This window comes from Mobula hypostoma, chromosome 24 (genome assembly GCF_963921235.1).
Source record: "Mobula hypostoma chromosome 24, sMobHyp1.1, whole genome shotgun sequence".
Classification (NCBI taxonomy): domain Eukaryota; kingdom Metazoa; phylum Chordata; class Chondrichthyes; order Myliobatiformes; family Myliobatidae; genus Mobula; species Mobula hypostoma.
Window position 1 is genome coordinate 9,020,633 of NC_086120.1, and position 25,456 is coordinate 9,046,088.

Below are 25,456 nucleotides of genomic sequence, written 5' to 3' on the forward strand. Positions count from 1 at the left end.
ACCACTAGATTCAAAAAGAGTTAATTTCCTCAAGTACAAAGGATGACTAACTCCTCCATCTTTAAATGCACACCCTCACCACCTCTACTTCATCATTTCCTGTCACAGTTACCTTATGTACAGACACTCCTGTGCCTAGTGTCAGTTTATGGACATACAATCAATCTGTGTATGTAAGCTATCTCATGTATTTGAGAAGGCCAGGAACTGGGGTTGAGGAGGAGGGAAAAAAAGGATCAACCATGATTGATTGGCAGAGCAGACTCAATGGGCCAGATGGGCTATTTCTGCTCCTATGTCTTATGTCCTTATGGTATTTATATTTATTGTGCTATTTAGTATTGTATTCCTTATTTTCTGGCTTTTTATGCTGCATCTGATCTGGAGTAACAATTATTTTGTTTTTCTTTGCACTTGCACAGTGGCTGGAAATGACATTAAACAATCTCGAATCTTGATTCTATTTATCTGTAGATTTTTAGCAACCAGGAGTTATCTATTTCTACTGTATATTTGTCAAACTGATGTGTGAATCAGTCACTGCTCTTGGGTTTGTTATCAGGGAGCAGTCCAACTGGTTTTCCAATATGGAAGTGAAGCATTTGTTCACATTCCTTTGTGATTTTTTCTGCTTTGTTTGCTGGTACAGGCTGGACTTATCTGATCTCTACCATGATGAACATCTGATAAAACAGCTGTAACCATAAAGGTGGCAACTCCTTTTGACTCCCTAAGAAACTTCTGGACAATATCATCTCCAGATCTAACCAGAGTTACAAAGCGAATTGTACTACACTGGAGATGGATGCTGTCATTTAATCTCAGTGACTAGATAGTACAGAAACAAGTGAAGAAACTGGGAAATATCAGTCAATTATCAACTTTATGAACTGCACAAAAACAAGGCTTTACTTGGCAGGTGCCAGAACTAAATTCTCAGTCTCAGACTCACAGGTCATCATAACAATAATGGTGAATCAGAATGGTTCCCTCAGAAAGTGAGGCCATTTGGCCTGTTAACCTCAGACTAGTTCAATATTTAAAACATTGCATGCCCCAGCCTTACTCCCCACAGTCCAGCAGTTTCAGATAATTAACTGGCTCCATTTTCAATATAACAGTTGAATCTCCCTGCACTAATACCTTGGCTGTGAGATAGAGATCGATAAAACTCATGTGAACTCACGGGTGGCCACACATCACACAACATATTACGAACTCAAACCATTCATGTTTTAGTTACTTTCTCCCACAGGCTAAACATTCAGGAAACTCCCTATCACAGTAAATTTATAGAAATTATTCTGAGCTCTAAGACTAGATATTTTTATCTATTTGCGAGATATTTCCAAGTCAGGATAGTTTGTAACTTGGAAGTGAACTTGCAGGGGACACTTCCTGCTTATTCTGACCTTGTGTACTTGCAGTTGAGCTGTAAGGTTTGGAAGGAGTTGTTAGAGTAACATGGGGATGTAACAGCAGGATATTTTATAAGTGGATCACACTGAATTCATTGTACACCCCTGGTGGATAGAATGAATGTTGATGTTTGCTTGTTTAAGCCTATTACCCTCCAACTGACGAATTCCTTTGATGAAAAGTTTGATATTCTGCTCCACAAATTAGGAGCCATTCCTCTTCCTGTTCCTCTGCCTGCACAATGAACCCACTTGTCTGGCCATGCCTCTGTCCCGAGAGGAAGAGTATCCCCAATCAGTACTCTGAATATCATACAGTTAGAGAGCAGGGAGTCCTCACGGCTCTGCTGACCTATCTCCCTGCACCAGTCTGCCTGGTGATCTCCTAGTCTCCCTGATACATGCACTCACTTTAGCTGCAGGATGACCACGTCCTGAAGCCGACTGCACATGAAACATTCAGCCTTGTGGATGGACTGTTATTGCCCAAGCTCCAAAGTCAGAGGATGTGCACCTTCAGCTGAAAATACTTCCTGTACCTGTCATTCTCCAGAAAACAGGAAGCCTCTTGAGGTCCTACATTGTCCGGGGTATCCATTTCCATTGCTGTAAGATTCCCTGCCAGAGCTGTTTCTATCAGACTGCCTCTATTAACAAGGAGAATCTCACTCGAAACATAGTAATATGACTTTGTAAAGAGGTATTTGGTCTTGTCTGGCAAGCTGGAGAGAATTGGGCTCTGAGATCTTTAAGAGCACTATTATTGGTTAATTTTTGTTAATTGTTTTCCTTGTTTTTTTTGAGTGACTCACTCTTTGTCATGCAGACTCTGGGTGTTTTATGTTTAAACTTGTGTAACTTATCTCGGGAATTCCATGTTATTTGTAATATTTAAGTGGCGACACAATTTAGGGTTAATGGTCCTAGTTTTGAGAATGTTACGTCTCGCGAGGTTGCTTTTGGAATTCTTAAGAATAAACACTAGTTGTCATCTCTACATTGGACTCTGTCTTTCCTCCGCACTAGGGTTCCAACATTGCTAGCACGCATTCTGACTGACTTAAGACCTGACTTACTCAACAGACATTTAATTTCTTTGGTGTTTAAAGAAGATAAATGCATGTATAAACTTATTGGTGCAGTGTCATCTGGGCTCCCTTTCCTCCAAGAGCACTGTTCCAGATCCTGGGACTCTGGTCAGCCTCAGATATTCCACATTCTAGGAATGTGGCTGTCACTGGCAAAGCTGATACTTTACTTTATACTTTATTGTCACCAAACAATTGATACTAGAATGTACAATCATCTCAGCGATATTTGATTCTGCGCTTCCTGCTCCCTGGATTACAAATCGATAGTAAATATTAAAAATTTAAATTATAACTCATAAATAGAAAATAGAAAAATGTAAAGTAAGGTAGTACAAAAAAACCGAGAGGCTGGTCCAGGCATTTGGAGGGTACGGCCCAGATCCAGTTCAGAATCCGTTCAGCAGTCTTATCACAGTTGGGAAGAAGCTGTTCCCAAATCTGGCCATACGAGTCTTGAAGCTCCTGAGCCTTCTCCCAGAGGGAAGAAGGACAAAAAGTGTGTTGGCTGGGTGGGTCGTGTCCTTGATTATCTTGGCAGCACTGCTCCGACAGCATGCGGTGTAAAGTGAGTCCAAGGACGGAAGATTGGTTTCTGTGATGGGCTGCGCCATGTTCACGATCTTCTGCAGCTTCTTCCGGTCTTGGACAGGACAACTTCCATACGAGGTTGTGATGCACCCTGGAAGAATGTTTTCTACTTGTTGCCCATCTCGTGGTACCAAGTGAAGAGAATGGTTAAAACCCTCCTTAACAATGTGCTATGCTTCCAGGCTACTGCAAATGACATGCTGTGTGACTGGAGATGGGCATGGTCAGTGAAAATGGTACCCAAAGCATTTCTGTTCCAAAATCAACTTGATTTATAAAATATTTACAAAAATAAATGGTGCAATGCCTTTTTATTCTCTAAATAGGCATTATGTAGTGTTCAGTTAAATTCCTTAAAGCCAATAACTCTATTGTCACTTATGTAGTCTCTGATGGGTGCTACACTTAGGGCAATAACTCATGAGCTTCTTCACCAAACCCAGCTACTCCCTGTCCTGTAGCAGAAGAACCTTCCATGTGGTCCTTCCCCACCAAGCCTTTACAAGTGGCTGCACCAAGCGTCCCGTTGACTCGGATGTTCAATGGCCAGACCCATCATTCTCAAAACCCAGGACAGATAGAACCTCAATAATGGTACTTGGGGTCCACGGGCTTAGGTTCCATGCACACTCTGAAGCAACAGCACATGGAGACATTTTGAACATTTTTGCCTTGGTTGTCCAAGGACTTGTGCATTGTAACCAGTCTTATTTGCTCCTTCTTAGATTCCCAGATGAACCGGAGGACAATCTGGGTCATTTCCAAACTAGAGGAGCAGAGCGGGGGGATGAGCCACATCTGCACCAATTGTAGCAGCCCTGAGAACATCTCACGCCGGATTGCTAGTTCTTCTCACTTAATGATAGGAGCATTTTCCCCACAGTCCCACTTTACTCTCCCAATCTGCTCCAGTCAATTCCTGTTGCACCCCTCAGCCCCTCAGAATGAGATCCCCAGCACCCTCAATTAAGCAGACCTGTTGATGAGGGAGACATTGGCTCATTTGGGCCATTTGCGATAGAGCATGGCCTCGCTCTTTGGCAACTGGCTCTGTGAGCAGTTTGAGTTGGCAGCCTGACTGCTTAGCCATGCCGATCAATTTGCAAACCGACTTCACATTGGAGTGGAAGAGGGTAAATCCATCCGTGCACAGAGAACATTTCACTTGGGTCCCTCCATTGTCTGTCAAGGTCACACATTTTATCCTCTCATCTTTCTGATGACTTTGGCAAAGGTCCTATACAGCACACAAACAAGAAAAGGGAACAAGTTCCATTGTATAATGTGCCTTCCACATTCTCAGATATTTCAGCTATTCATCTTTAAACAGACTTGTCACTGAGTGCCATCGCTTTAATTATTTGGTCTGGTGATTTATGCAAAACTGTCCTTAGAAACTCCCTTACGGCCAGCAAAATCAATCCTCCAATATATGGGGCTTTCCAGATTTATCAACGAGCAATGACTGAAAGAAAAAGAAGCAATCCTTCAAAAGACTCAGAAAAAAATCAGCCTTTACAGCAAAATATTGTGAATTCACTGATCAGAAATCTCTGTTCAGAAATCAGTTCCCACTGGGTAGATATGTCCACCATACGTCATTTCAAATGGCCAGTCTGATTTGGTAGCAGAATTCCAACTGACCAATGAAATAGAAAAGATATCACTGTCTCTGATGAAAGACGGATATTTAAACCCTGTTTCTCTCTCCAATGGATACCATCAGAATTGTTCAGTGTCTCTACTTTAATTTCAGTTTTACAGCTGCTGCAGTAGTTTGCCTTTGGATATACTTTAAAAGTTTGAAAGTAAAATCTTGTAGCAGTTTGGCTGTAGAGTTCCGGGTGTCCTTCTTCATGCGGCAGCTCAGAGTTTGAAATTCTGCATTTGCAACGTTGTGACTTCTGGTAAGATGGCGATGCATCCGAATGCAGCAGTCAACCAAAGGTGCACTTTTCTTTTTAAAATGTGTGTTGTTTTAATTATCCTAAGACTCTACTGCTCTCCAACAACTACGGCTGCCACAGGTCTACACCATTAGTTCATTGTTAGGACCCGCAGGCCAGGGTGTCGAAGGAGCCGACGCTCAAATGGGAGAAAGAGAAGCTGGCAGATGGGCTGGAGAATGTTCGGAGGAGCTGACCTGGGCCAAGACCATGTTGTGACCTGATACTGGAAGCCATCAGAGTTGGTGTGCGAAAGCAGCATGCAGTGTAACTGTGAGTGCCTATCTGGAACTTCTCTCCAAAGATCGAAGATGCTGTTGGACGTCGATAATGTAAGATGCTGCAAGCGACGAGGCAGCAGCGTTGCTTCAGTTTTAGCTAGGACTGGACCTCCAGGGGGCTTGCATGCTGCTACAGTCCAGGTGAGACGACGCTGAAGGGGTGTAGTGTGGAGTCCGTGTTCGGTTGGGAGCTATCCTCCCGTGTTCAATCGGTGGAATGACAGGCTGTATTGGCGAGAGGTTTACCATCAATGGACTATACGTGTGTTTTCTTACGTAACGATGTGTGTGTGTCTCTCTCTCTCGCTCGCTAACTTGAATGTACTGTATACTATGCACCTTGGCCTCAGAAGGACGCTGTCTCGTTGGACTGTCTCTGCGTATGGCTTAACTGATTATTCAACTTTATTCCATTTGATTTAACATGAAAAGGTCTTTCAGAGCTGAGTACTGTAAGCCATTAATTCAGGGAATTTTGTTCGATTTGAAGGAATGGATGGAGTCAGCCAGCTCCTCCAGCGTCATTGTATGGTCCTGACTCTCCCGCTTGCAGCTGTCTAACACGGTGGTCCCCAACCACTGGGCCGCGGACCGATACCGGGCCGCAGAGCATGCGCTACCGGGCCGCGAGGAAACGATATGATTTGGCGATATGAGTCAGCTGCACCTTTCCTCATTCCCGTCACGCCCACTGTTGATCTTGAACGCATGCGTCGTCCATGTCAGCGCGGGAAGGAGATCAACTCCTCGAGCTTGCAAATGACGCCGGGCTGAGAAGTATGTTTGACATAACATCTCTGCCGGCATTCTGGATCAAAGTCAAGGCTCAATATCCTGAGATAGCCATGGAAGCACTGAAAACGTTGCTTCCATTTCCAACATATCTCTGCGATGAATGTAACAAAAACTAAATTGCGGATTAGACTGGACATAAGGAACCCCATTCGAGTATCGCTGTCTCCCATCACCCCTCGATAGGGCCGTCTTGTTGCAGGAAAGCAAGCCCGGGGCTCCCACTGATTCAGCGATATTGGTGCGTTGCAATGATTTTATAGCTTCATACGGGGAAAATATGGGCTGTATTTAATATCCAAACGTTACTTAAAATGTTATGATGCTATTGACTTATATAACCATATAACAATTACAGCACGGAAACAAGCCATCTCTGCCCTTCTGGTCCGTGCCAAATGCTACTCTCACCTAGTCCCACTGACCTGCACTCAGCCCATAACCCTCCATTTACTTTCCTGTCCATATACCTATTCAATTTTTCTTTAAATTATAATATCGAACCTGCTTCTGACACTTCTACTGGAAGTTCTTTCAACACTTAGCTCCCCTGTCCTCCCCTGATAATTGACATCGCTATATTCATGCGAGGAAAATGCGCTGTGTGTTTAATATTAAATTCGTTAGATAAAGCCTTTTAGAAACGAAATTGAGTGTATTAGCCACTTATCACCGATATCCCGGTCATGATTAACATCCCCTCCAAACAGAATCGCCAAACACGATTTGGGGAAAAATAATCGGCAGGTTCACTCATGCGCAGTGGTGCCCGCGCAAGGCTTCATGGTCATTGTAGTCTTCAGTGGGTAAACGCAACGTATTTGACTGCTGCTCTTGTCCGTTGGCAACTATCCCGCCCACCCCCCCCCCCACAACGCCCCCGGTCGGCCGGTCCGCCGGTCCGCAAGAATATTGCAATATGCAACCGGTCCGCACTGCAAAAAAGGTTGGGGACTCCTGGTCTAACACATCCGTGATGGAGGACGGCAAGTTCTGGGAGGCTGTGCTTGTGGCCTTTCTGTCTCATAGTGTCACAACCACGGACTCTGCCGCGGGGCGGGGTCTGCGCGTTCTCGCAGGCGGGCTCTGGACCAGGTTCGGCAAACATGCTCGCGAATTTGCAGGTTCCAGCTAATTCGTGTTTCGTTGTGGTGTTTTACTCCCTTCCTCTCGTTCCAGTCTTCCGAGACTTGACCAACAGCAGAGCAACACCAATGTTCCCTACTTACCGATTTTCAGGTTCCGGGAAAAAAGACAACCGCTGTTACTCGCTCTTCACTGTACTTCCCTTCTGTTCCGCTCTCTGTAGTTTCCACTGTGGTGTTGGAACATTTGTACTCTGATTTGAGGCGGATTTTGTTCTTTTTCCTACTGGGAGGCTACACGGTGTTAAAGAGGACAGTTACTTTTCTTCTGGAAATTTCAGGCGTTAAATTGTTTTCTCTGAAACTGGATAAATGTTTTTGTGATCCGTCGTCAGGATCAGACTGACAGCCGGTAACGGTGACTAACTACCCATAAAGATGATCAGTGCAGGAATGATTTCCGTGTGCGCGTTTTGTCTTCTTTCGTGTTTTCCCTATTCTGATACCGAGTGGGAGGAGTGAAGAGAGGGGAGACTCGTCTCTCTCTGGTTCGTGAAGTTCAGGAAATCTCTCCGGCAGCCTTGGACACCGAATATCAGCAACGAATGACAGGAAGTTCCATTGCGGCGATACTGGAAATAAACGGGTCAGGGTGGTGGGTAGACTATTAGGCTGCGATGTAAGATGAGAACAAAGCAGTTGATGTTGGGAAGGTCAGTCAAGGAAATGAACATGAACGTGGCTGGAAATATTCAGTTTCTGTGGCAGCATTGGTGGAGAGAGGAATAAACTGTAGTTATGTTCTGGGCTAATGAAGTTTCTCCAGAAATTACCAATACTGACACAAACCAGAAAGTCTGGGTATCTGAAATGGTTGGGTCACAAGGGATGTAAACTTCCCAGTAATAAGTTGAAATACTGTTCCTCAACTATCTTTTGGGTGATGGTATGCAGCTACAGGAGTCCAGAGACAGAGTAGTACAGGATTTATTTCACGTGAGCTACTGGTCCCTTTTCCACTACTCTCCCAGCCATACCCTCGCCCTCCTTCCCTTCTCCTTCCCACTCCGACCAATGCTTCCTAGGCTGAACCCGAACCCTCTCTCGATCTGCAGCGCCACTGCATTCATTTCCCGAACCCTGTTCCGACTTTGATCCTTCCTCTCCCTCCCCAGCAACTCGCTCAGAGCCCTCCACTGCTGACCTCCCCCTCACCCCCTTGCCGTTACTTCGATGGACGGGGTAGTCACCATTGGGCGATTCAGTCCGGGGTTTCAAACAATGGCTGCTTCCCTGCTGTTGTTCATTCTGAGGAGCATGAGAGTGGTGGCAGAGGGAGGAAGAGTGTGTGTGTCAGAGAAAGAGAGATAATGAGAGAGGGAAGGAGAGATGAGACGGATAGAGAAAGAAGGAGTGACAGAGAAACAGCCGATAGCGAAGGTGAGATGAGAGAGAAAAACGCCCAGGAGACAGAAAGGCGGGAACGGAGTGGGGTGGGATGGGTGACAGAGGGAGAGGTAAAGAGAGACGCAGCAATCCTGGTACAGCTGGCAGTTTGATCCGTGCCATTTGCACATGCATAGACGGGTAGAGTGGAGGGGAACTCCCAGGTTCAATTTCCAACAGCACAGGCACTGCAGCCCTGAGTTCCTGAGAAAGAAAGCAAACTCACTAAAACACCACGCTACAATGGGCAAAACCCACCATTCCCATCACACAAAGAAACCTCACACCGACATGTTCCCAAGCTGCACTCCCCGAGAGGGAACAGTCTCAGAAAACAAAGGCGTCCCTTTCAAACATTGATGAGGAGGAATTCCTTCAGCGAGAGGGTGGTGAGTCTGTGGAATTCATTGCGACAGTTGGCTGTGCTGGCCAAGTCATGAAGTATACTTAAAAAGGAGATTGACATTTTCTTGAAAAGTAAACGCGTCAACGTGTACGCGGAGAAGGCAGAAGAATGGGAATGAGAGGGATAATAAATCAGCCATGATGAAATAGCGGAGTAGATGAGCTGAATGACCTGTTTCTGCTCCTATATGTTGTGGTTTTGTGGTGCAATTTATCAAAACACATAATGAAGCCATTCAGTCCATTCGGTCCATGCAAGGTCCCAACAGAGCAATCCCATTGGTGCCTGTTCTGTTCTCCTCAAACATGCCATCAAATTCTGGTAACGCTGAAATCAATGGGTATCATGAGTAAAGCACACCAGTGACTGGAATCATATCTCACCTGAAGAAAGATGTTGTGGTTGTTGTACTTCAAATGTCCCAGGCCCATGATATCACTGCAGCAGTTCCTCATGGAATACATTCAACCCAAGCATGTTCGGCTGCTTCATCAGGAATCTTCCTTCCACTATAAGATCTCCATAAGACCTAAGACATAGGAGCAGAATTAGGCCATTTGACCCATCGAGTCTGCTCTGTCATGTTTAGTTTATTATCCTTTTCAACCCCATTGATTCATGGTTGATTCATTGTCCTTCTGAACCCCATTCTCCTGCTTTCTCCCCATATGCTTTGACACCATTACTAATCAAGACCCTATCAACCTCTGTTTTAAATAAACCCATTGAGATGGCCTCCAAAGCTGCATTTGGCAAAAACTTCAACAGATTCAACAGCCTCTGGCCAAAGAACTTCCTTTTCATCTCTGTTCTGCTTTGCACCTCTGACTTCTGAACATTTTCCCATGTTAAGAAAATATTCTACACCCTTATTCCTTCTCACAAAGTGCATGGCCAAACACCTCACTATGTCTTCCATCTCCCACTTCTTTGCCCATTTTCCAAATTTGTCAGTGTCCTTCTGCATAATCTCTGCTTCCTCAATACAAGCTTCCCCTCCACCTATCTTTGTATTGTCCACAAACTTGCCCAATAAAGCTATTAATTTCATCATCTAAATCACTAATATAGAGATGGAAATGAAATGTTCCCAACACTGACTGACCCCAGCAGAACAACAACAGTCATGGCAGTCAAGTACTAAAAGCCCTCTTTATTCCCACACTTTGCTTCCTGTCTGTCAGCCAGTCTTCTATCCATGTACTCTTATTATAGGCTCTGAAAATCCAAGTGAAAAACAGGAACTGACTGTCCTTTGTCAATCTTGCTGTTATTTCCTCAAAGAATTCCAACAGATTTTTCAGGTAAGGTTTCCCATTGAGGAAACCATGCTGATTTTGGCCTGTTTTTCATGTGTCTCCAAGTACCCCAAAACCTCACCCGGAAGAACGGGCTCCAGCATCTTGCCAACCATCAAGGGCAGACAAACTGGCTGATAATTTCCTGTCTTTTGCATCCCTGTCTTCTTAAAGAGTGGAGTGACATTTGTCATTTTCCAGTCCTCCAAAACCATCCCAGAATCTAATGATTCTTGAAAAATGACTGCTAATACTTCCGCAATCTTTAAGCCACCTCTTTCAGAACCATGGGGTGTAGTCCATCGGGTTCAAGTGACTTATCTATCAGGTCCAGGTAGGTTATCTGAATTCAGCATTCTGTGCTTCTATTGAAAGGAGCACTGCTGAGATCACATCTGGTATACCAGAAACACTCTCTGTATTCCTTTTGCCACCGGCAAGCCTACCAATCTGCCACTCCGTATTTTCATCCAAGTCATTTGCTTTTCGTCATAAAAAACAGAGGTCCCAGCACTGATACCTGTGGAACACCAATAGCCATAGCCCTCCAATCGAGATATTGCCCTTCCACTATTACACTCTGTCTTTTATGGAAAACTAAACTTAAATCCAGTCCACAAAGTCATCATGGATCCAATGTGAATTGATCTTCTGCATCAGGCTACCCTGAAGGAGCTTATCAAAAGACTTCCTCAAATTTACGTAGACAACTTTTACTGCTCTACCCTCATCAATCATCTTTGTCACCTCCCCAAACACCTCAGTCTATTCTGTAAGGCATGATCTGCCTTGCACACAGCCATCCCGACTATCACTAATAAGCCCATACTTTTCCAAATACAGCTAAATCCAATGCCTACGATTCCTCTCTTGGAAGGAGGAACTCTGCTTTCTCTTTCTAATCTCCCCTTGCACTGGATTCAGTACTCTGATGTGTAGATCATCTTGTGAGGGAAGGTGAGGCCTGTGTCCACTGGAATTTTGAAGACTGAGGGGGAAATTCAATAGATCATCATCTCCTGGAGGGTCTTGGCAGGGTGGCTATGGACAGGATGTCTCCTCTTGTAGGAGCCTCTAGAACAAGATGCTAATGTTTAAAAGTCAGGGGCTGTCCGTTTAGCACAGATGTGAAGATAAGTTTGTTTCTCTCTCAGAGGGTCATAAACTGTACTTTTTTTCTCAAGGGTGTTTGGAAGAAAAACCAGTTGATACTTTCAAATTGGAAGAGGGTGAAAGGTTACTTGGAACATAGAGTATTGGAACTTTAAGGTTTCAAAAAGATCAGCTATAATGTGATTGAATATCAGAGCAGGTCCAAGGCGATGAGTAATCAATGTTCATGTGGAAATTCACTTAAATGCATTCATGACACATCACTGAAGATTGCACATGACTGAGCAATACTGGACCTCACTTCAAAATAGCATCATGCAGCCATTCCTTGGACAATTCTAACCATCTCACACCAACCTGTTCCCAGTTAGTGATATCTCAGTGCCTCCTACAGGAGGAAGATAATTATCATTTGTGGTAATGTTATACTGAAAAATTATCAGTAACCAAATACTACATTAGTAAAACACATAATGAGGCCATTCAGCCCATTGGGTCCATAGCAGCTCCCAACAGAGTAACCCCATTGATGCCAGTTCCATTTTACTCATTAATGTCATCAAGTACCCTTTGATTCTATTGTTTCTTCATTGCACTAAGGGGAAATTACAAATTTCTCATGGGCAAGCTCAGGATCAAATCCAGGTCACTGAAGCTGTGAGATACCAGCACGGCACCACACCCTTCACATGTTACCTAAGCATACTTGTACCTGTCTTCCCAATGCATGGCCCACTGCTTCTGTAGGAAGTAGATGGGAATAAGGGGGAACCTGTGCAGCCCTGAGACTGGTGAGTTCTGTTACACTCTGCACTGTTTTGCCAAAACCAGCTGCAGTCCAAGCCAGTGGGCTGATCAATTGTGGGATAACAATTGAAGAGTCAGTGAGGGGAGAGGAATTACTGCAGATTTATTCCACCCCACTCTGTAGTAAACTGCTGAAGGACATATTCCACAACTGATCATTACATCGAGGACAGTGCAGGTAGTGAAATCCCGCATGGTTTCGGTGGTCTGAACCTGGCTGGAATCAGTCTGGATGAGTAGGATCGTGTTTCACTGCAAGGCTCCTTCAGAAGCATCATTAAAACAAATGACCAGCACATGGGGACAAGACAAGCTGGATTCCACCTCCCCATCCCACACCCCGGCCCAAATTACTCCAATGTTATTCATTACCCTGACCAGTTTCTTTGTCATCTCTGATATGGATACTGAAACATCCAGCCCAATATGCCTGTACAAGTATACACATTATTCAAACTTTGGAGAGTTGGAAAGGCAGCTGTGACTGAGCTGGTTGAACACAATTAACCTCCTCAGACCCCCACTTCCCACCAGTAGCCCCAAAATTCTCATTGTCCCTGTCTGGCTGTGCTGACATTATGCTTATCGGGTGCACGTTAGGCTAATGCACAGTGGGGGCACTTTTATTTGTCCTTGCCCCTCAGTGGCATTCAGTGACGCGTTATGTGTGTTGTTGCTTCCAGTTTCAGGAATAGCCCCTCATTGATGAGTGGGATGAAGAAGGATGTGAAATCCTGTGTTTTGATTTTGTGTAGTTGCTCAGGCTCAAGGTAACAACAGTACCTCCCCCCAGCACCCCCCCCCCCACCACCACATTCCTTTTCTCTGAGAATAAGGAGCTTCTTATTTAAAGGCTCATTTTGGTGTAGCTGAAGAGGGAGAGAGGGTGTGTTTTGGGTACTTGATCCTCCACAATATTCCACGTGGGAATTTATACTGGAGGCGGCAGTGTTTTTTTTTAACGAGGTCAAGTTGCGAACTCAACATCAACCCGGCACGGATGGAGAGTGCGCTCCGGAGTGGTCTGTCACTGGATCAAACTCAGAACCTCTGTTCTCGAGCCTGGCGCTGATCTCACTGCACCACCAGCCATAAGGTGTATTACTTTAGACTGATGTTTTAAGGCTGTAGTCCTGAAGTTCTGATGGTATATATCTGTGTTTTCACTTCTGTCATTTTGGTTATTTTGCCATTTTTTGCACTATAAATATTTTTGCTCTTTTTCTATATGTAACGCTCAATTATATTGGCTCGTATATGTCTCGGGGAAATCCCAGCCAGCACCTGCCTCAACGCTTCCCACGGAGTCGGTTGCTGCACCACTGCCGCCTGAATCAATCCCAAACATCAATCATCAGCCAGCACACCCAGTATGTTTTACCAAGTACACTTTATAGATATTACTAAGTCTACGAAATTAATATAAATTCGATACAGAAGAGGAAGTAATGGATAAAAAAGAGGCGCCAGACTTATCAAAGTCCAAGTTCTTCGTGCACAACCGTTGGAGCTCAATCAATTCCTGACGACCACCCGGATCCTGTCGACTCACAGCTCGGGACCACTCGAAGTGATCGACTTGGAGCCTTTCCGAACATCCGCCGTCCTCCCTGTCTCTCCTCCTACTCCCCGCCAAAGAGCTTGTTCCCAGTCATATGAGACAGCATTATCATCCGAAAAAAGATACATTGGTTAATAGCACCCTGCTATCTGTATTAACCCAAGCAAATGTCTAGATGGAGACTTTTTGAGCATGTAACATAACAGAGAAGCATTGCCAAGTTTCACATAACAAAGAAGCCATTTTAAATTTAACATACAAGAAAGAAAGATCCCAAACATATATGTTTACCTCTGACACACAATAAACAACTTGGCACTGAGTGTGCTATCGCGGCCTGCCATCTGATCTTTAAAGTCAAAAAGGGCAATCGACCCTCAGCAAAACCCAATGTGTGACAATGTACCTCTATCTCTATCACTCTGTCTCCTCCTTTAACTTTCCAATTTGTAACGCTCTGCTACATTTTCTATGTCATTTACACAGAGGAAAATTATAAAGGCCAGCTCCTGCATTTGGTTCTGATGGAGTTCACAGTTTGGTTTTTGCCCCTTGATTTCTTTCTTTTGGAGGAATGTTTATTTAAAGGATTAAAGTGGCAGATCTTAAAGCTATCTTTAGCTCCAAGAACACTCACGATGTCAGCGACTGGTGGAATCTCATGAAATAATTAACTCCAGTGGAGCAATTCTCCTAAATAAAGCTCCAGCACACTGCATCATTGACATTCATTAATGATCACCCACCAGATAATACAAACCCAGGTCATAAGTCTGTGAACCCATAGTGCCTCAAGTAGAACAGAAATAGAGATATTTGGATTTCTGTGATGATAGGAAAGGTACAGAACAGGAACTTGCCTTTTGAGCTACGAGGTTAATTAATGCTTTCATAAACAATTGTTTTCCCTACACAATCTTCATTTGTCTTCCTTCTATGCATATTCAGGTGCCTACCTAAGAGCCTTTTATTATATTAACATCCACTACCAACTTTGGCAGTGCATTCTCGGCACTCACCACACTTTGTGTTAACATGTACACTGCAGATCTCCTTTGAACTTACCCCTCTCACCATAAATGTATGCTATCTCATATCAGACACTTTTATCATGGGAAAAATACACCAGATTTATCCAAACCCTCCCTATAGCACCTGCCTTCAACTTTAGACAGCATCCCCATAAACCTCTTCTGCACCCTCTCTAAAGCCTCCACATCGTTCCCATAATGGGTTGACCCAAGTTCAATGCAATAAATGAGGCAATGGATCCAAGGAAGACATATGTCTTTGATCCCAGTGTCAATGTATAGATAGATTTAATAAAATAGACTGTGTCTATACATTATAATTTATTCAGATGTACAGAACAACAAGGTCCACATCATGCTGCCTAATCCAGAATTGATCAATTGTTCTTCCAAGGAAAATGCAGTTACGACAACCAATGTCCCTGCTCAGGATTACAACTGAAACCTCAGCCAGGTTGTCCACACTGCTGTTCACTGTCAGTGGCCCTGATTGCTGGCTGTTTGAGGAGGGCAGCACTGGGTGAGATGGATTCACTTGCCCTTGTCTGCCCACACTCACTGTCTGGATTCCCATGGGAAGCGTTGTCACTGGGTTAGATGCTCCTGATGCCCTCAGAGAAAGAGGAAAATTGAACCACACAAACACATGTGTAAATTGTGGATGTGCAGTTATTCTTCTCAGTACAACTGATATAGAATTATTAACTGAAGCTACTTTCTGTATGCCCTTATTCGTTAAACCTGGGCATGTCCGAGAAAGGACACAGATGCGACCAGGTTTTGGTTCCAGGATCTCTGGGACTGAAAACAACAGCATGGCCATGTCCATAGGTGAAATGTGGAAACTAAACAAGGTCACCATGTGAAGGGCAGCTACCCTTCCTGTTCCCAATCACAAGGATAGTATTCTTTCTTTGAGAGAGTTTGATCCAAAGTTTCATCAACATTCAAGAAGTACTGTACAATGGGTGAACTATTTCACAAAGTTGAATTCCGACCCATTCCTGCCACTGAGGAAGTGAAAATTTGCTTGATGTGTAATAAACACATCTGAGAATGAGATAACTGTATGATGATCCATATTTACCATCGTCATTCACAGTATATGTAAACCCTTCCTTCATTAAATAGGTACTAATTGAAATATGCTCACAATTCATGAGTATGTCAATTTCAAATCAAGCATGTTCCTCACTTATGTAATCTCTCCTCTCCTAGCTCACTAGAATCTAAAGCAAGACTGAGTTTGCAGGTTTTCTGTCTTAGATAAGTAATTTATTGACTTTACTGAACCCGTATTTCCACTGCTACTTGTGTGAATTGTAATGTGGTCAGTACAGACAAGGTAGAGTGGGAGCATTAAGAGATTGGTGGAAGGATGAAGATACTCAAATGTGAATTCCCCACTGGAGTGGCCAGTACTGACATCACCTCCCTTGTTGCTGAAAGTAGAGAAATCTGGTTGTGTGGGTTTGTTTCCTGGAGCTCTGTCTCCTGAGAAAAGCACTGTCACATTTATGGTACAGAGGTGGGCCCAAGGCACTGTTACCGATTATCTATCAATCTGTTTATTTGCTTGTTCCATTTTGTTACTTACATATCTATCTATATATCTGGTTATTTATTTATGTACCAGTATTACAGAGGAGTGAAGGGAATTACAGAGGCATGAGAGAGGAACTGGCCAAAACTGATAAGAGCAGAACACTGGCAGAGATGACAGCAAAGTAATAATGCATGGACTTTCTGAGAGCAATTTGGAAAGTGCAGGAAAAATACATCCCAAAGAGGAAGAAGTACTCTAAAGTTAGGATGACACAGCCGTGGCTGACAAAAGAAGTCAAAGACAACATGAAAGCCAAACTGAGGGCATATCATTGAGCAAATGTTAGTGGGAAGTTTGAGGATTGGGAAGCTTTTTGAAACCAACAGAAGGCAACTAAAAAGTCACAAAGAAAGAAAAAATGGAATAAGAAAGTAAGCTCACAAATTAATATTAAAGAGTATATCAAAAGTTTCTTTTGATGCGTCAAGTGCAGGGGAAAGACAAGAGAAGATACTGGACTGCTGAAAAATGATGCAGGAGAGGTAGTAATGAGGGTCAAGGAAATGACAGATGAACTGAATAAGTATTTTGTAACAGTGTTCACTGTAGAAGACACCAGCAGTATGCTGGAGCTTCATGTTAGTTATGCAGCAGAAGTGTATAAAGTTGTGATATCTAGGGAGAAGATTCTTGGGAAACTGAAAGGTCTGAAGGTAGGTAAGTCACCTGTACCAGATGGTATCTGCCCCAGGGTTCTGAAAGAGGTAGCTGAAGAAGTTGTAGAGACGTTAGTAGTAATCTTTCTAGAATCAATTCATTCTGGTATGGTACCAGAGGAATGGAAAATTGCAAATGTCATTCCACTCTTCAAGAAGGGAGAGAGGCAAAAAAAAATTATTGACTGGTTAGTCTGACCTCAGTGATTGGGAAGATGTAGGAGTCGATTGTTAAAGAAGTGGTTTTGGGTTACTTGGAGGCATGTGATGAAGTATACTTTAATCAGCATGGTTTTCATAAGGGAAAACCTGGCCTGACAATACTGTTGGGATTTTTTGAAGAAAGAACACACAGATTAGATAAAGGAGAATCAGATGTTGTGCACTTGGATTTTCAGAAGACCTTTGACAAGGTGCCGCACATGAGGCTGCTTAACAAGTTAAGAGCGATGGTATGACAGGAAAGATATAAACATGGATGGAGCATTGGCTGATTAGCAGGAGGCAAAACTAGAGAAGAAAGGGAGCCTTTTCTGATTGGCTGCTTGTGATTCGTGCTGTTCCACAGAGGTCTCTGTTAGGACTGCTTATTTTTATGTTATATGCCAATGACTTGGATGATGGAATTGAAGGTTTTGTGCCAGGTTTGTGGACAATATTAAGATAGGTGGAGGGCAGGTAGTTTTGAGCAAGTAGAAAACATACAAAAGGACTTAGATAAATTAGGAGAATGGGCAAAGTGGCAGATGGAGTACAGTGTCAGGAAATGTCTGGTCATGCACTTTGGAAGAAGAAATAAAAAGGTAGACTGTTTTCTAAATGGAGAGGAATTTTAAAAATCTGAGGTGCAAAATGACTTGGGACTCTTTCTGCAAGATTCCCTAATGGTGAATTTGTAAGTTCAGCTGGCAGTGAAGAAGGCAAATGTGATGTTAGCATTTATTTTGAGAGGGTTACAATACAAAAACAAGGATGCTATGCTCAGGCTTTATAAAGCACAGGGGAGTATTATGAGCAGTTTTGGGCCCCTTATCTGAGAACGGATATGCTGACATTGGAGAGGGTACAAAGGAGGTTCACAAGAACGACTCCAGGATTGAAAAGCTTATCATATGAGGAGCATTTTATGCTCTCGGCCTCAACTCACTGCAATTCTGAAGAATGAGGGGTGACTTCATTGAATGTTGAAAGGCCTCAATAGAGTGGATGTGGAGAGGATGTTCCCTATGGTGGGGGAGTACAAGACCAGAGGACACAGCCTCAAAATACAGGCACACTTTTAGAATGGAGATGAGGAGGAATTTCTTCAGCCAGTGAGTGATGAATCCATGGAATGCATTGCCACAGGTGAATGTGGAGGCTAAATCAGTGGGTATATTTAAGGCAGAGGTTGATTAGATTCTTGATCATGTGAAGCATGGAAAGATACAAAGAGATAACAGGAGATTGGAGCTGAGAAAGAAAATGGATCCATTATGATGAAATGGTGGAGCAGAATCAATGGGCCAAGGCCTTATTCTGCTTCTATATCATATGGTCTTATTAGGGGACTGTCTGGTGAATGAATAAGATGGAAATGAAATGGATCTTCATGACTTCCAATAGTCAACTTGAGAGGACAGGAAGATGAAGGATATGTCCATATTTCAAAAGTCTACCATTCAGGGCCTTAGCACAGATAAGATTGAAGAGGCGAACGTTAGGAATTTGGATTCTCTCAGCCATCCTGATGTCCAAAAAATTCTCTGATGAGCCAGATTCTTCCAAGGCTCTCACAGAATGCTGGTGTCTCCCCCAAGATAATAGGAACGGTAAAACCATCCAGAACTTGACAAAGCGGAAGAGAGTCCTGAGACTATCTTTAAAAGTTTCCCACTCACTTGACAGTCCTTGGAGTTTTCCCAACAAACTTGGAAGTGGCCAGCTTTACCACAGTACCAGCAACACCTCTGCCACATATGTCCCTCTCTCTGCTGTGGAGACCCGGGTTCTTCCAGGTTACATGGGATTTTCGAGAGATGACTGCAGGGATCTGCTTTGGCTATCAGATTGAGGAAGTGGAGTAGGCATTGAGTATTTCTGAGAACCAATCATCCGGGAGAACTCACCACATCTCTCCAGTCTTCTTTCAGATATATGATTGTCAATTCTTAAGGTCATGTTCATAAATTCCTTCAAATACTCTGCCTGGTCCCTGGAGGCAAAAGCATCTTTAAAATGGGAATTTAATCCCTGTATAAGCATTGTCCCACCTGCTCTCTGTCATGAAGGTACAGAAATCAATGGAATGGTCAGCCATGGACCACACTCCCTGATGTAGCTGTAGGAGTCTGCTGGCTCCCTCTAGGGCCACAGCAGGATGACAGAATATTCCCCTCATCATTCTTAGAAATAGCTTTATATCAGAATATACAGCAGCATCCTTCTCCCATAAAGCCATTGCCCATGAAAGGGCTCTGCCCAAGTGGAAGGAAATTATATAGGCCTCTTTACACGTATCTAACGGGAACCCTGAAAATTCTAACTGAAAGACAAGGGAGCATTGATTTAAGAACTCATGGCAAGTTTCAGCGTCCCCCTTGTATCACTCCAGGGCAGCAGATTAATTGGCTCTCCATGGTAGTTCTGGGAACACGTTGCAGGACACACAGGCAAGTGTGTGAAACCAGAGACCTTCTGCAATGATGCAAGTATTTCATGGAAATGCGGTTCATGCCATCAGTCCCCACTGTGTCCTGCTGTCATAGTCTTCAGACGAGTGGAAGAGGGTACAGTGTAAACTCAGGACTCAGCAGATAGAAGAAATTAATGAAGAAGATTTATTTGGAGAATAATATAAAGAATAATAAGAGCTCACTTACTCAGGAATAGAACTCACAGAACGAAAATCTAGGACTGAGCAATGAGCGCTGGTCCAGAATAATCTTAAATTGAACCTAAAATGCAAGAAACCTATGCGGTCAAAATCAAAAACTGATTGCCAAAGAACAAGAAGCACAGGTAACCAATTTCACATGACAACCATCCTGAAAATGACAACCAGCTCATTGATAAAATTAGTTATTAAAATAACTCCAATAATCTCAAATAAATGACATTCACATGCATCGAGACCTGCCGCTACCCGACAACCCTCGCTGGTCCGAAGGGTTCATCACACACATGCACACCCACACAAAGCTGTCTACTTAGTTTATTTATTAGTATTTATTTAGAGATACAGAATGGAAAAGGCCCCTCCAGCTCTTCAACCCACATAGCCCAGCAACCCCTGATTTATGCCTTACGTTATCATGGGACAATTTACAATGACCAGTTAAACTTCTAAAAGAGTGAGAAACCAGCCTGGCCAAACAGATTGTACTACTGTTATGGCAGGGGTCACATACACTAGAGCAAAGGTCTCCAAATACCCAGAAGCTCATCCTTAAGGATGCACTCTAAAATCTTGCCAACCACTAGAATATAATATAATTTCCTTCCTTTTGGCCACTCGCTTCTTAGGGAGTGGACGGGCATGTGTAATTTTCAGTCCACCAAAACCATTGCCGAATCTAATGAATCTTCAAAGATAACTACAAATTCTAACACAATCTTATCATCTACCTTTTCAGAACCCTGGGACGTAGTCCATCTAATCCAGGTGGTTGATGTTTCAGGACCAAGTAGCTTGTCTCAATTCAGCATTCTGTCTTTCTGTTCAAAGAAGCTCTGCTGAGATCACATCTAGTGCGCTGTAAACACTTTTTGTATTCCTTTTACCATCTGCAAGCTGACTAATCAGCCACTCTGTATTTTCATCCAAGTCATTTACTGTACATGGTAAACAACAGAGGCGCAAGCACTGATCCCTGTGGAACACCACTGGATTTATCCTGAAATCTGCATATTGCCCTTCCATCACAGGGAGTAATAGGGATGCAAGAGATGCAACAAAGAAGAAATGACAGGGTTTATGTAGACAAAAAGGCTCTGGTAACATTTGTTGCCAGAGTGATTAATAATACAGCTGAGGTAAAGTCAAGAAGGGACAAAATTCAGCTGGTGGTCAATGCAGCAGTGAACCATTTGGGGTCAGTAGGACTGTCTTGGGAAGAAGTGAGGGAGAACCTCACTAATCAGTCAAGCCAGGAAGTGTCATGGGTTGTTAATACTAATTGTGCAATGGAATGCAAGGGGCTTACTGGCCAACAGCCAGAAATTCAAGTACTTTTTAAAGAAATGGTTGTAAAACCGCATGTAGTGTGTATTCAGGAAACTTAGGTGAAACCAACTTTAGACTTTGTGGTATATGGGTATACAATTATAAGGAAAGATAGAAATCTAGGGGGAGAAGGGGGTTGTGCTATGTTAATCAAGCAAGGTATACCATATAAGGTACTGGAAAAAGGAGATGATCAGGAATACATAGTAGTGGAAGTGTGGGAGAGAGGGGAGGCAGTGGTTATAATTAACTACAATCCATGTAAAAGGTTGGATTTGGACAGCCTATTAAGGATACAAGGACAACACAGACATAAGGCAGTGTGGTGTGCAAATTTCAATGTTCACAGCACAATATGGTTGATACGATCACAGATTCAAATGGAAAGGTAATTGAAGGTTTGATGGAAGAAAGGGATGTGGTGTGTATGAATGATAGTAGAGGAACAAGGATAAATATAACAACAGGAACTGAGTCAGTATTAGATATTATATTAGTATGTAATACCTTGGCTGGCGTTAGTAACTAGGGAGTTTGGACTGCTTCAACAGTAGGAAGTGATCACTACCCTGTTTTATGTTCAGTGGGTGAATGAGTTGAAGTAAGACCAGGTGGTGGAATCCCAAAGTGGGTGTTTGGAAAAGCAGGTTGGGGTAAGTTCCAGAAGTTGAGTGAAGAAGCATTGACAAAGATTGACATTTTTGGAAATATAGATGACTTAAACAGTCAGGTGACTTCAGCAATTATTATGGCAGCAGAAGGAGCTATACCCAGGAGTAAATATAGGATGAATAGAAAACTGGTACCATGCTGTCCAGGGGAATGTTGTCAGGCTGTAAAAAACAGAAATAGAGCATTCAAGCTAGTTAAAAGAACCCATAATATGCAGGATTTGATTCAATGTAAGAAGGCACAGGCAGTGGTGAGAACTATATGTCAAGCTCAGAGGGCAAGTTGGAGGAGTTTTTGAAACAAAATAGGAAGAACAACATCTGTGGGAGAGGTATGGGGAATGATGAAGAGGATGGTGGGGGGGTGATAGAAGGGAATGGGAATATCCAGTAATGATATCTGAGGAAGAAGCAGCAGTCTCCAGTAGGGATAAGGCGGAGATCATGGCCAAGTTGTTTCTACAGATACACAGTTCAGAAAATTTGTCTGAAGAAGGGAGAAGGAGAAGGGAAAGGACAATGAGTCAACACCCAGGTGTGTTAAACAGGAGGGAAGGAACAGATGATGTAATTGATGATCCATTTACGTTGTCAGAAATGGTGAGAGCAATAAAGAGATCGAGAACAACCTCCCCAGGGAAAGATCTGATATGCTATATTATGTGAAAACGTCTAGGAGAATGAGCGCTCTTGAAGTTGCTGCATTTTTATAACAGAGTGTGGGAGGAGGGAAGATTACCAAGTGCATGGAAAGAAGCAGTAGTAATTCCAATAAGGAAACCTGGCAAGGATCCGTCAAAACCCACTAGCTACAGACCAATAGCATTAACATCAAATATATGTAAGATAATGGAAAGGATGATAACAGAAAAGTTATAATATGAGCTTGAGAAGAGGGCAATGCTGGCCTCTTTTGACATTGAAAAAGCCTATGATATGATGTGGAAAGAAGGATTCTTAATTAAACTGCACAAGATGGATGTTGGTGGGAGATTTTTAATTGGATGAAAGATTTTTTGTTTGGTGGAAAAATTCCAGTTTGGATTGGATCAGAATTATCAAAATAGTACATAGTGGGAAATGACACACCTCAAGGTAGTGTGATTAGCCCGTTACTTTTCATCATTATGATCAATGATAACTTCACAAAGATACCAGTGGATATAGATATAGGTAGGTCACTGTTTGCAGATAGTGGGGCCTTGTGGAAAAGAGACAGGAACATGGAGCATATAATCAGGAAACAACAAGGAACAATTGATGAAGAGGTGGAGGTGGGTTATGTTTGCGGATGTAGATTTTCAGTAGAAAAAACTCAAACTGTATTTTTCACCAGGAAAAAACCCTTCCCAGTCCACAAGGTACTGGACCTTACCACGTACCTGGCGAGATGCTAGGAGGTGCCGCACAGTATAGACAAGGAAACCATCTACCAGGCGGGAAGGAGGTGGAGTGACTGGGGTCAGGGGAGAGGTAGTTACCCACTTGAGGTGGGAAACATGGAATACTGGGTGGATCTTCAGTGATGGTGGCAGATACATCTATAGGACACCTTGTTGACAGCCTTTTCCACCACAAACGGTCCCACATAGCGTTTTGCCAATTTCCAGTTGTCGTCTTTCAGGGGAAGATCCGTTGATGCCAGCCAGACCTCCTCTCCTGGCGTGAATGGTCTTACCTGTCGACGGATCCGATCAGCCTGCCGGGAATGTTGCTTCTGGGCGTGCAGCAGAGAAGCCATGGATCGTCTCCAGGTACGCTGGTAGCGCTGAATCAGCTGTTCAGCAGCAGGAACTCCTTAGTCGATCTTCTGATCAGGGAAGAGCGGGGGCTGGAATGCCTCATGGCATTCAAAGGAAAACATACCGATGGAGGACGACTGGAGGTTATTGTGGGTGATCTCCGCTCAAATCAATTGGAAGCTCCAGGACGTGGAGTTGGAAGAGGCAAGACAGTGCAGGGTTGTCTCCAACTCCTGGTTCACTCTCTCAGTCTGGCCATTAGATTTGGGGTGGAGGCCAGACGGGAGGCTGGCCGTGGCTGCTGCAAGAGACCAGAAAGCCTCCAAAAGCGGGAAGTGAACCGTGGTCCACGATCAGAAACTATGTCTTGAGGAAAGCCATGGAACCTGAACACGTGTTGAACCATGCGTGTGGCAGTCTCCCGAGCCGATGAGAGCTTGGGGAGGGCAATGAAGTGGGCAGCCTTGGAAAATCGATCCACAACGACCTAAGTGGTGGTGTTTCCATTAGACCGGAGCAGACCAGTGATGAAATCTGCAGAGAGATGGAACCAGGGGCGGTGGGGCACAGGCAATGGACATAAAAGACCCGCAGGACGCTGGAGTGATAATTTGTTCCGAGCGCAGGTGGGACAGGCAGGTACAAAGTCGTGGACATCCTGGGACATAGATGGCCACCAAAATTACCTCTTGATAAACTCCTGAGTCCGTTAAATTCCCGCTTGTCAAGCCAGACGGGAGGAGTGACCCCATTCTAACACTTTGGAACGCACCGCACCGGGGACAAACAGCCGGTTGGGAGGAATCCCATCCGGGCCTGTATCTAATTATTGGGCGTCCCTCACGTTTGCCTCTATTCCCTAGATCACCGGAGCAGCGATACACGAGCGAGGAAGAATGGGCTCTGGATCGGCATTGTTCTCAGATCCGTCAAACTGCCGGGAGAAAGCGTCGGCCTTTGTATACTTGCTGCCGGGCCGATAAGTGAGGATGAAATTGAACAGTGTGATCTGTCAGACCAGGAATGGATGCTCTGCCCCTCCAGCCAGTGTCACCATTCATCGAAGGCCTCCTTGACAGCCAGACGCCCCATGTTCCCAACATCGAAATTGCCCTCTGCCGGAGTCAAGCGACGGGAAAGAAAGGCACAAGGGTGCAGCCGGCTATCTGCAAACGAGCGCTGAGAGAGCACAGCTCCAATGCCTACACCGGATGCATCCACATCGACAATGGATGCCTGACATGGGTCTGGGTGTTGCTGCAGCGGGGCAGTGGGGAAACGTCGCTTTAGCTCTAAAAATGCTTGGTCGACATCGTCAGTCCAGTGGAATCCTGCCGAGGTCTTATTGGTCAGTGCATTATTTGGAGCCGCGATAGAGCCGACATTCCGGATGAAGCGATGATGGAGGTTCACAAACCCCATGAAGTGCAACTGCAACTGCCTGAACTATACTAGGTTCCATTTGAACACTGTTGGGGGTAAGTATATAGCCCAAAAACGACACCTGTTCTTAATGGAGTTCACATTTTTCAAGATTGGCGTACAGGTTATTTTCAAGAAGGTATCTGAGAGTACTCTCTGGACCTGCTGGACATGCTCCTGATAAGAGCGGGAATAGATAAGGATGTCATCTAAATACATAAACACAAACTGTTTCACCATGTCCCTGAGTACATGGTTAACCAAGGTCTAGAGTACAGTGGGGGCGCTGGCC

The 25,456-nt window shown here is 43.9% G+C and overlaps 1 pseudogene; it reads right to left on the reverse strand.

The window, feature by feature from the left end:
* Positions 1-7,224, reverse strand: part of LOC134337169 (ubiquitin carboxyl-terminal hydrolase 35-like) — a 33,027-nt pseudogene extending 25,803 nt beyond the window's left edge.
* Positions 7,225-25,456: the final 18,232 nt, after the last annotated feature.